Below are 13,321 nucleotides of genomic sequence, written 5' to 3' on the forward strand. Positions count from 1 at the left end.
TGGATATTGAAGTCAGTACCAATTATGGGAATTGTTGGACTGAGTGACAGTGAACCAAGAGTTAAAATTTTTTAAAAAGGAAGGGTTGGGGTGCCTGGGTTGCTCAGCGGGTTAAAGCCTCTGCCTTCAGCTCAGGTCATGATCCCAGGGTCCTGGGATCAAGCCCCGCATCAGCCTCTCTGCTCAGCAGGGAGCCTGCTTCCTCCTATCTCTCTGCCTGCTTCTCTGCCTATTTGTGATCTCTGTCTGTCAAATAAATAAATAAATAAAATCTTTAAAAAAAAAAAAAAAAGTAAGGGTAATGCCCTAGAGGGGTTTAGATGACTGCCTCATAAAGATAGAGAGGGTGTTAGAGAGAGCTAGCAATAGTTTCAAAGCCAAGTTTTAGTGAAGAAGCATGGAGAATGGTCTGGATGCACTGGTGAAGGCTGTCCTGTGCATTGTAAGACATTTGGAGCACTCTTGTCCTCTGTCACCTGGTTGCCAGTAGTGTCCCTGGCCCCAGTTCTGACAATTGAAAATATCTCCAGACATTACCAAACTCCCCCTCAGAAGAATTGCCTCAATTGATAACCATTTCTCTACCGCAACACCTCACACCAAATTCTCCATTTTATTCCATCCCTCTCCTCCTGTTTTTTCACAGCTTTCTTATCTGGCATTCCATTCCACCACTCCACTAAATGTGCATTTATTAAGATCACTAATAACCTCCGCATTGCTAAATTCAGTGTTCAATGTTTGGGCTCCCTATGTTCCTCTCAGCATTAACAGAGTTGATCATTCCCTCTCCCCTTGAAACACTTCATTTGGATAACAAGACCCTTCGCTCACCTGATTTTCAGGTTCTCTCACCACCTGCTCCTACTTGCTTTCTTTCCAATCTCTGATAACAGTGAAGTGGCCCAAGATTCAGTTTTTTTTTTTAAGTTTTTATTTATTTATTTGAGAGAGAGAGACAGTGAGAAAGAGCATGAGCGAGGAGAAGGTCAGAGGGAGAAGCAGACTCCCCATGGAGCTGGGAGCCTGATGCGGGACTCGATCCCAGGACTCCGGGATCATGACCTGAGCCGAAGGCAGTCGTCCAACCAACTGAGCCACCCAGGCGTCCCCAAGATTCAGTTTTTGAGTCTCTTTTCTATCTTCACTTTTTCCATTGGAGCTCAACTAATCCTACAGATTTAAATACCGTGTATGTATCAATGACTCTTAGTCTCGTGCCTCCACTCCATCTTCATTGCACTGAGGCTTATGTAGCCAGTTACCGTGTGACATTTTCACTTCCATATTTAATTGATATCTGAAATTATATTTTAAAAATGAATCATTCAATATTTCTCGTTAACCTGTCCTGCCCGTGGCCTTCCTCATTTTGGTTGATGGCAACTTCTTTTTTCAGTGGCTGAGGTCAAAAATCTTAAATAATCTTTACCCTTCTCTGTCTTTATCTCCAATGCCACCTCCAGTCCATCTAAATATCCTGTTGTCTCTACCTTTAAAACATCCAGAATATAATCTCTTTCCATTCCCTTGGTCCTACTCAAATCCAAAATATCATCTTCTGGCACCTTAATTATTTTAGTAATAGTAGGAGGCAGTGGTTTCCCAGCTAGTTCCCCACACTACCCCGCTCACCCCTTCCCCCTACAGTCCATTCTGAATGCAGCAACCAGAGCAATCCTTTCAAAGTTTAAAGTTGGATCATGTCCCTCCTTGGCTCAAAACCTTCCTATGGCTTCCCATCTTCCTCAGAGTAAAAGTCAGATACATAACTATTACTATAGCCTACAGAGACCTAAATGATTTTGCTCCTTGTTATTTCTCATATTGGATTATACAGTAATCCCCCCAAATTCATTGTCTACCTAGAACCTCAGAATCTGAGGTTCCACATCTTATTTAGAAATAGTCTTTGCAGATATTAATTAGGACAGGACCATACTGGATTGGGGGGGGGGTGGCTAATCAGTGACTGATGTCCTCATAGGAAGAGAATCAGAGATAGAGACACACAAGGGCTGGGGTAGGGCCAGGAAGAGAGAAAGACATGGGAGGCAGAGACTGGAGTGATGTATCTACAGACCAAGGAATGTCAAGAATTTCAGGCAACCGACAGAAGCTCCACAATGAACCAACCTGCCAACCCCTATAATCCAGACTTCTAGCCTCCAGTACCACAGGAGAACACATGTTTGTTGTTTTAAGCCACCCTTCAAACAACTTTGTGATACTCTGTTATGGCAGCCTTAGGAAATTACACTTCTTTCACCTTCTTCTCGTTCCCTTGCTCCGTCTCCTCCAGCTACAACCTACTTGCTGTCCTCCTCAAAATTATCCAATGCCTTCTGCTCTATCAGAATAAAGTTTAAAGTCCCTAACACAGCATATCACCCCAATTACCCAGTATCTGTCTATCTCTCAAGCTTTATTTTTCCAACACTCTCACTATTTTTCAACTTTACAAAAATATCCGTTTCTTCATTATTTTTATTCAGCCATTCACTAAGCATTTGTGGAGTACAAACCCACGTATGGCAATTCTGTTTTAACAACAAAAAATATAATAAGGCAAGATGATGTCCTTATTCTCACGGTGCTTATCATATTCTCTTTTTGAGATAATAAATAGTAAAATTAATACATTCAAAAAGGAATAAAATGAATCAGAAAAATGTTGTGGAGTAACTAGGTAGGAAAGGTGGTCAGAAAAAACCTGAGTACCAAGAAGAAAACCTTTGAAAATCTGGAGAGAACTTCCTAGGAAAGGGAACAAGGGTAAAAACTGAAGAGAAAGGAGGTCCTCAGGTTCAAGAAACAGAAAGAAGGTCCGTGTGTTTGAAGAGCCACTGGCAGGGAAAGAGTGGACTGGGAGAAATAAGGGATTTGGCATTATGAAGGCAAAAGAGGGTAGAGCAGGGGAGTGATATAACAGATTTTTGTTTTAAAAGGAGCACTTTGGCTGCTGGGTAAAGAGTGGATTATAAAGAACAAAGGTAGGAGCAGAATTTGTAGGTTCCTGAGCACACCATGCTTGCCCACACTTCTTTATTTTACAACTTCAGCAAACTTTTGCTCATCCTTTAGATCTCAGCCAAAATACTGGCACCTCTCTGAAGCCTCCTGTCATTTACTAAGGAAGATCTGAGTACTTTTTCCTCCAGAAATCCCATTGCATCTGAGGGAATCAGAGCACATTGTTAGAGTCCACAGTCCTTTGGAAGGATCAGAGAATATGTATGTTTCTGGTGTCTGTGTTATTTTTCTTTATATGCTAGAGAAAATGTTGCTGCTGTCACTCCATCTCAATTTACTCCAGCTCCCCAAGTTGAAGGTGGATGAAAGAATCAGTTGCACTTTTAAGGAGGTCATAGACATTTTTATATAAAGCCAACATTCTAGAGCATATCTTATCCTAAATTCAGTACATAAAGTTACATAAAGAAGAGCTTTAAGGGGCGCCTGGGTGGCTCAGTGGGTTAAGCCGCTGCCTTTGGCTCAGGTCATGATCTCAGGGTCCTGGGATTGAGTCCCGCATCGGGCTTTCTGCTCAGCAGGGAGCCTGCTTCCCTTCCTCTCTCTCTGCCTGCCTCTCTGCCTACTTGTGACCTCTCTCTGTCAAATAAATAAATAAAATCTTTTTAAAAAAAAAAAAGAGCTTTAAAATATCAAGTGCTAGAAGAGATGGCTAATATAATAAACATTTTTATGTTTGGTTTTTGTTTGTTGCTTCTAATGTTGATCTCAGCACTATGGAACAGGCCCTACCCTGGACAGCTCCCGATAGCTTATTAAACCCTCCCCATGCTCCTGAGAGAGAAGTCTCCTTCCCCACTATAATCATAACCATGTGGATTTCTTTCAAGGACATCAGAATCTTGCATATTTATAAAGTTCATGTGGCTCAACTTTCAAATTCAGTCTTCATTCAGCAAGAAGTGAAGTATACATTTGATGGTTTTTTGCAGAAGAAATACATTTTTTTCCTATTTCCTAATAAGTTTTGATTTTTCTCTTTTGTCCCCAGAATACTCCCCTAGGGGTTTTCTCATCCTCTAGCCATTGTCAAACCCCAATCCTTCTTACAGGCATCCACACCTAGATGCCAAACCCACAGATGAAAAGCAATTTCCTCCTGAAGTTTCCTGATGGGAATCGCAGTAGACTCTCAAGAACCCACGTTAGGAAATATTATGGAAATTTAGAAGGAATTACACCCTTTCCCCCAAGCCTTCAGACTGTCTGAAAACAACTCAACACATGTTGAGTGCCTAAGTGCCCTTCTGCTAGCTAGTTTCAGTGAGGTTAAAGTGATGCTGCAACCTCTCCTGTAAAAACCAAGTGAAAAGCTGCCCTGAAACTCTGCACGTCTAATTTAGAAAGGTGTTGCAGTAGAACCCAAGGTTCCTTGATTAATATAATGCTTCCCTTTCACATTTTTTCCTAATGAATGGGCCCTCTGTTGCCTCATTGTCCAATCAGTGCAACTTTGAGTTGCCACAAAAGGCCTTTGCATGAACACAGTTGCCTACATGGAAAAAGCGGCACACTCACGAAGTTGTTCAGGGCCAGCTGTCAAATCAGAGATGAAAGGACTGATTTTTTTAGGAGTTCGTAGAACAGATGAGGAAAACACTTTTAAAGTGCTGTCAAGGTGCGGCTGTCCTTGAAGAAATGGCTTCCTGACAGCAGCTGGTACATTCCTTCCTGCCAATGTTTAATTTCTCTCAGAGAGGCAGGGCTTTAATTAGGTTCCTAGGGCAGCTAGCTCTGAATCTTTGACCTTATCAAGGATGCAGGATTTCAAAGCACAAGCTTAGATAGTTCTCCCTTCATTACTGATCAAAACTCTCCCCAGAAACACTCCTGGGCTCAGACTTCAGTTCCTCAAAAACCAAAGCTGCCTTTTCATGCTTCCTTCTAATGGGTAGTCTCATACTAGCATCCCTATCATTGCCAGGTTCTTCAAGGGAGCAGGGAGTGTTCAGGAGACAGAAATCAGATGCAATTCGCATAAGAAAATGTTCGTGTCTGGTGCTACTTACATGCTCCACTGTAAAGGTCTTCTTATATTGGAAGAGGTTTGCATCTGGTTTATTGACTTGATTTTCAAATGCATGACACTCTGAGTGAGAGAAAAAAATTCCTGTAATTGAATACTGGGACTTAGTTTCAACCTGGTTGAGAGTGAGTAATTCCTCTAAAAAGACAGATGTTGAATTTTAATAATAGAATTTTTTTGGCATGTAGAATTAAGCATAGAGCATCTGCTTTTACAATGCCAACATCTGTTTCTTTGACATCCCTGCCTTCCCTTCTGCTAGATCCAACTGTGAATTTACTATAGAATCTGATATGGAAAACAGATGAAATTGCTCTTGACATGTTGAATTCAACAGGGCCAGCATAAACCAGACTATCAGGATTAAACTCACATTCTAAAAGGAGAAAAACTTCTGAGTCACTCCTGCTCATGATACTCAGCTTTCCAGCTGAAATCAGGAAATGCAGAATTTTTCAAGGGAAGGGCCATATCAATTACAAATGACATTGCATGTTATAGGAAGATTTTGAAAAATTATTTTAAAAGCAACCGTTGGGATGCCTGGGTGGTGGCTTGGTCAGTTAAGCAGCTACCTTCAGCTCAGCTCATGATCTCAGGGTCCTGAGATTAAGCCCTGAATGGGGCTCTCTGTCCTGGAGGGAACCTGCTTTTCCTTTTCCCTTGCCTGCCGCTCCCCGGGCTTGGGCTCACCCCCTCTCTCTCTCTCTCAAATAAATAAATAAACTCTTACTAAAAAATAAATAAAAGGCAACTAAGTGCGTCATTAATAGAATCATGTAGTAGATGTCAGTCACTGAGAAAATTCACCCAAGAAAAGACATTTCCTTGATTATGAGCTTTAAAAAAAGGCATTCAGAAAAACTAAAATCACTAAAAATGCAATACAGTTTTACAGTAAGAAGAAAATTATCATTAGGTGACCATAATGATAATGGACTGTTCAACTCTCTACTCCTATATCACTTTAATTCCCATGTATTTATTTACTCATTCATCAGATATCATTACAGGTTATTTCTGTACCAGTAGGGTTAGGTGTTAAGGATATAGGCCTTACTATGGCAAACATAGGCCCTGCCCTTGGGAAATGTAAGGTCTAGTGGGAAAACATACATTTAACATATAAATATGCAAGTAAAGATTACAAATTTTGTTAAGGGCTCTGAGGTAAAACTATAAATTTTTCTGAGATAAACTAGATAAAGTATTCTGGAATTGTTAGTAAAGGAAGGTATTCAGAGGAAGGGACATTTAACCCAGTACCTGAGGAATGAGTACACACTAATGATGAGGAGAAAGTGAGGTCTTTGGGTGGGGGGAGGGCAACACATGAGAAAATGAAAAAGGCCGATAAAGCTGGAAAGTATGATGACTAAGGGCAGAGGATGAGGTGAGACAGGAGAGATACAACTGGATCCATGTTGATCTCTGCAGCCATCTCAGTATTGCCTGAGGTTCCAAAGCCACTGTTGTTCTTGGCTTGGAAGAACAAGGAAGCCCCAGAACAGAGACTCACTGGTCCACTGACCGGTGGTATGACCTCACAGCTGGCATGCCCATGGTCACAAGTTCAGCCTTATATCCCAATTTGAGTAATGGCTCACCTGTTATTTTTACTCCTTGGAGACTTACACTGAGGACTTCCACCAGTTTTCCCAGTTCTGCTGGGCCTGAGGTGAGGCTGGTGTTGGCAGTGACCCTGCACTGATCATTAAATCCTTGCACCATGGTTGAGGATTCTTCTGAGGGTTGCAAAACAAAACAAAACACAACAATTCACCCAAGTGCCTGCAGGCAATAGGAGTGGATTTTAGAACCTGGACATCCAGGCCTCAGGAACAGTAGAAACTAGAGACTTGTGTTGGGTCCTTGGTAGCTCTATGGACTCTATGCCTCTTCCCTCAAATGCTTTCCCATTTATATAACATAGCTACTCTCCCCCGCCTATGTCTCCTGGCTTCTCTACCAGCTTTGCCACCACCTTTGTGTCGATTACCCATGGCTCCTTCCTTGTAACTTTCATTCTATATGATTCTGCCACGTTTTCTCAGTTTTCTCCAGAGATAGAATCTGATAGAGTCAATTTGTCTTATTGCATCAGCCCAGCTTACTGATTACTTGAACTTGGATCAGCATCATCCCTTAATCCCATCAGCTGTGTCCAGAGGACATAGAGCCTGATATAAAAAAACAATGCTGCCCTTCTTGCTTTCAAACAATACTGCAGGGCCATGGTAATCAAAATAATATTGTGCCATCATGAAAGTAGACATATAGGCCAATGGAACAAAATCAGGAGTCCAGAAGTCAGCCTTCTCATGTACAATCAACTAACTAATATTTAACAAGAAAGCCAAGAATACTCAGTGGGAAAAGGATAGTTTCTTCAATAACTAATGTTCAGGAAACTGGATAATCACATGCAGAATGAAATTGCACCTTTATTTTACTCCATTCCCAAAAACGAACTCAAAATGGAGTAAGGACTTAAACATAGGTCCTAAAACATGAAAACTTCTAGAATACTAGAGAGGGAAAGATCCTTGGCCTTGGTCTTGGCAATCAATGATTTTTAAAATATGACACCCAAAGCACCAGAAATAAATGCAAAAACAAACAAACAAATAAATAAATAAATAAATAAGTTAGACTGCATCAAACCAAGAAGCTTCTACACAGCACAAGAAAGAGTCAACAAAACGGAAAGGTAACCTACAGAATGGGAGAAAATATTTGCAAATCATATATCACATAAGGAGTCAAAATTATCACCTCATACCTGTCAGAATAATCCTCATCAAAAATACAGGAGAAAACAAAAGTTGGCCAGGATGTGGAGAAAAAGGAACCCTTATGCTCTACTGGTAGGAATGTAAATTGGTATAATCACTAGGGAAAATAGTATGGAGATTTATCAAAAAATAAAAATAGAGCTACCATATGACTCAGCTATCCCATTTTCTGCATATATCCAAAGGAAATGAAATCAGGATCTCAAAAGAGATACCTGAACATCAAAGAGATGTTCGTTGCAACATTATTCACAATAGCCAAGATAAAGAAATAACCTAAGTGTCCATTTACAGCTGAATGGATGAAGAAAATGTGTGAGATATACGTATATATAAATTCTGTATACATACATACATAGTAGAATATTATTCAGTCATGAGAAGGAAAAAAAGTCCTTCCATGTGGGACAACAAAGATAGACCCTGAGGGCATTATGCTAAGTGAAGTAAGTCGGACACAGAAAAATAAATGCTGCACTACCTCACTTATATGTAGAATGTAAAAAAGCCAAACTTAGAAACAGAATAGAATGGAAGTTACTAGAGGCTGGGGGAGAGGGAAGATGTTGGTCGAAAGGCATAAACTTACAGTTAAGATGGCTAAGTTCTGCAAATACAATGTACTGCATTGTAACTACAGTTAACAATACTGCATTATATACTCAAAAGTACCTGAGACAGTAGATCTTAAACTTTCTCACCACCAAAAAAAGAAATGGTAATTATGTGAAGTAAAAAAAGGTATTCACTTTTCCTACTGTGGTAATCATTTCACAATATATAAATTTATTAAATCAACACATTGTATTAAGACATTGGATGTCTTAAACCTACATAATGTTATATGTCAATTGTATCTAAATAAAGCTGGAAAAAAATAAACAAAATAAAAATGAAACAACATTGCTGCCGAAGTATTATCTATTTAGCCCAGATTGGATTCATAGCATGGCTGCTCAGAAAAAAACTGCATTAGTTGTTTAAACTTGTTTACCTCAATTTTCTCATTTACAAATGATGGCAAGGCCACCTTTACCTCTTTCAAAGAGATATTATGATTATAATATGAGACGTGGGTTTTAAAATCACCTAAAAAAGTTAAAAGTCACAAGAACTGTGGTTCTGGTATTATTATACCTAAAATATTTTTATCATCATCACATTAAAGATACGACAATAGAAGTCTACCCTATGGCTACCATACTGAAGGGAAAAGGATAATACCTATGATCTTCGAACATCATCTTTCAGCATCATTTCTCCTTCTTGTTCCTATACCATTTATTATATGTTTATATCTCTATTTTCTCCACTAGACCATTAACTCACCAAATATTTTCTGAGCCAGTCACTATGCTTGGAATCTGATATGCAACACTGGGCAACCTAGAGTGGTCTCTGAACCCAAGGATTTTATTGTCCAACCCAAAAGACAGACAACTAAAAATCTGTACCTACAAGCAGTGATAAGCATACAATAGCTTTGTATGTCCAACTTAGTATCCAGCATCTAAGAAAGTATTCACAAGGCCGTGACCATGTGTTACTGCTACCATCGTGCCTCCCAGTAGATAACGGGAGTGTTCGCTGAAGGATGAGTGCACTGTAACAAGTTCAACCTTCTGGGACCCATCCAGGAAAAGGATATAGTCTAGTCTGAAACTTAGAGAAGGAATTCCCAGGAAGAGAGTCTTTCTTAGGTTAGAGAAGCCATTATCAAAAAGTCAGTTGCCGAAATATGTGTGAAAGTAAATAGGCACATGGTAAGCACTCAATAAATTTTAGCTGCTATTATTTTTTTTTCATTTTTATTGTCTCTGGACTACAAATACACCACAATAATGAAGAATCAAGCCAAGCCTTTAGAGGCTTTTCATAATATATTTAAAAAGCTGCAACATAAACTATGTACATAGAGCAAATTATTTGACTCACGTTATAATTGAATCCGGACTAAAATTAGTTGTCTCCTAGTGGGGGCTTCAAAATCATTTTTATTTCCTTGATTGTCTTTGAAAATGATCCTGTAAACACATGATAGAAACAATAGAACAAAGAGGGAATGATCAAACCAGGTACAGTTTGTGAGAACAATGGCTATTTGTTGTGTTTAAATTTCTAGGAACGTGATACACTCCATAACTGTGGCTTCACTCTCACTGCATTCCATTAAATGTGGGAGATTGTTGGTTGGTTATGCTGAGTGCTTCTTTTCATTATCCTTACAGCACAAATAATAAGTTGATTTTCAAAGTGCAAATGCTTTCTTTTTAATCAAGCTTTTGCCAGAGTGGAACTTAAGTTCAAGAGTTGTTATTACTTTAAAAATCTGTCTTAACAACACAAATCACTATGGTTTCTAAGCACTCTATTGCCTCCAAATCGTGTTAACATGTGCACCCAGAGACTTGGGTGTTGGGCCAAATCTTATAAATCTAAATGAGAAAGAAAACAAAGTTCAATGACTATAGATAGAAAAACAAGTACTGTGAATGAACTGGTTTTAAACACTTTGGGTTATTTTAAATATCATACAGAATAAGGATGTGAAAATATTGTCTACCTACTTGTTCTCAAATTACTAATTCTGAAAAGTACAAAGAATATCTTTATTAGGTACCTGCTCTTATACCAATTTAAAGAAAAAAAATCTTTTACAACAAAAGGATCTTCACATTTGGGAAGATGCCCTATGAATAAACACTTCTGTTTAATTTATTTGGAAGCATTTAAGGTAACAGTCCAGTCAATTAAATAATAAGCTCAGGGTCCATTACCCAAATTAATGGTAGAATATCTATTGTACTGCTTTTCCCAAAAATTCAAAACATACTACACTGTATTTCATAACTCCATATAATGTTTGACTAACACTGAGAATTTGATTGTTCTAAATCCTGGGATTGTAGGGTTCCTTATGGTATCATCCCCCTATCATTTAAGTCTACTTGCCTTGAAGGTAATGTACAATCACCAGGAAGCCTTTGACGTTAATCTGCCTTGATGATAGAATAGCCTTTTCTCAGCAGATAGAAAAGGATCAAAGAACAGCCCTCGTCTGCAGTCCTCTTTTAAAAAGCAAATAAAACAGGGAGGGATAGCATGAAAGACACAAATTCTCTATAAAAGGACATATTATACATTTATTTGATTTTTAAAATTTACACACACAGAAAGCCATGAATGTTTTTGTATTTATATGTATAAAAACTTCAAACAATAGTGTCACTACTTCCCAGATGCTTTCCCCAAGACAGCTGCTACTCTATTTGGTTTAAAGCATATGGCACACATGTTCATATAGATATGGAATTTTGTATTTCCTTTTTAGGTTAATCGGTGCCTTTATTTATTTTCCTGAAAGTTTCTTCTGGGGCACCTGAGTAGCTCACTAGATTGGGTGTCTGCCTTCAGCTCAGGTCACGATCTCAGGGTCATGGGATGGTGTCCTGTATCAGGCTCCCTGCTCAGCAGAGAGTGTACTTCTCCCTCTCCCTCTGCCCCACCCCTGCTTCTACACTCTCTCTCTCAAATAAATAAGTAGAATCTTCAAAGAAAGAAATAAAAGGTAAGTTTCTTTTTTGCCTAAAAATATATCCTGGAGTTTTTCAAATGTCAGTACATGTATATATAGCTACCTGATTCTTTGGAACTGCTACAGACTCGGTATTCTATGAATGTGAGCACCACAGTTTATTCAACTAATTGCCAATTGATGGATTTTGTTCTTACAAATAATGCTGTGGTAAACATACTTCTACTTATTATATCCACATCTGAATACTTCCCTAAGATAGATACCTGAAAGTGGGATTGCTGCCTTGATGATTATATATATTTAAATACTTATGAGCTGCTGCCAAATTTGACCATCCAAAAGGTTATACCAATTTATACATCCAGCAGCAGAGCATAAATAGGACTTCCCAGTTCCCTATACTCTCATGATTATCGAGATTAAAATTTGCCAATGTGTTAGGTGAAAATATCTTACTATTTTTTTTGCATTTTCTTGATTTTTAGTAAGGTTGAGTATCCTTACATATGTTTATGGGGCATTTGTATTTCTTCTTCTGAATTCTGTTATTATTTACTATACATCTTCTGTTAGGATTGCATTTCGCCTTATAAGACAACTCAAAGAATTGGACTTTGAGGGGAAGGATGGTACTTCAATGGGAAAATGAGAAACACTGTAGACAAATATATCCTCCATTATTACTGAATATTGTAAGCCACAACCATGACTGAGTAGTAATTGAATAGATTTAATGTACTACCATAAGATAATATGAATTCTAGGATTCGGAATGCTGTGTAAGTTTCACTTAATAGTATTTTGGAAAACTTTTGACAGCTTACTTAACTCCTCTGCTGCTTAGTCACCTCATCTGTAAAATGGAGATACTCTTACCTACCTGATAGAGTTTTTTGGGGATTAAATGAGTTTGATGTATGTGTGTATATGTATATATATACATATATATATATATATATATAGTGCTTGGAATAGTGCCTGGCCTAGAGTAATTGCTATACTGATATTAATTATTATTACAATTTCCAGTAGGAATGTTGTGTAAATAACTCATTGTACCTTGTTTTACATGTGTGGATGAATAGAATGTATGTGAAAAATGGTGATATAAAGAGCAACACTAGAATTACTTCAAATATATGTATATATATGGATATAAATTCTCCATATATATATATATATATAGTGATATATATGTAGTGATAATTTCTCATTATGTGAATGGGGAATGGTATGATGAACAATAATTGTGAAATCTCCCAAGAGAAGAACAGGTATCTGAGAAACCTATCTGTTGTTTCCAACCAGTTGTTTTGGTTATATTTCTCTTCCTGGAGTGCAAGTAGGTGAGTGTGTGAGGGGCAGGAAAGCCAACTAGGGCAGGAAATCCTACCAGAAAACATTCAAAGCAGAGGGTACTAGAAAAACATCCAAGTCAAAGTCTTTGAGGGCAACATGAATGTTAGGAGCTCCTCAGACACAATGTGAAGAGTGGGAGGGACTCAGCCCAGTCCCAGAAACAGGACAGAAGTTGAGTCAGAATGAGAACAGTCAGGAATCAAAGAACAGGAAGTGAGACAATTGCATCACTCTTGCTTGAACTGTATGACTCACTTTTATGAGTCACTGGGTATTAGGCAGGCTTACACACAAAGGACAAAAAGATTCAATACTGAAATCAAATGGACAATTACCATGATCTAGATTGACTAGACTAAAATGACTATGATCTTGAGTGTGTGTATAGCTGCTTTGTGCCATGGATGTGATATGCAGCAAGTACTCTGAATTCAGGATTCTAAGGACTCTGAATATGACACTAAGGATCTGCTCATCACACTGCAGTCCAGGACTCAAAGACATGGACCGACTGTATATAGGTATCTAACCAATGTGCTTCCAATATTAACTCTACTCCCCATTGATAAA

This window comes from Mustela erminea, chromosome 12, assembly GCF_009829155.1.
Source record: "Mustela erminea isolate mMusErm1 chromosome 12, mMusErm1.Pri, whole genome shotgun sequence".
Taxonomy (NCBI): domain Eukaryota; kingdom Metazoa; phylum Chordata; class Mammalia; order Carnivora; family Mustelidae; genus Mustela; species Mustela erminea.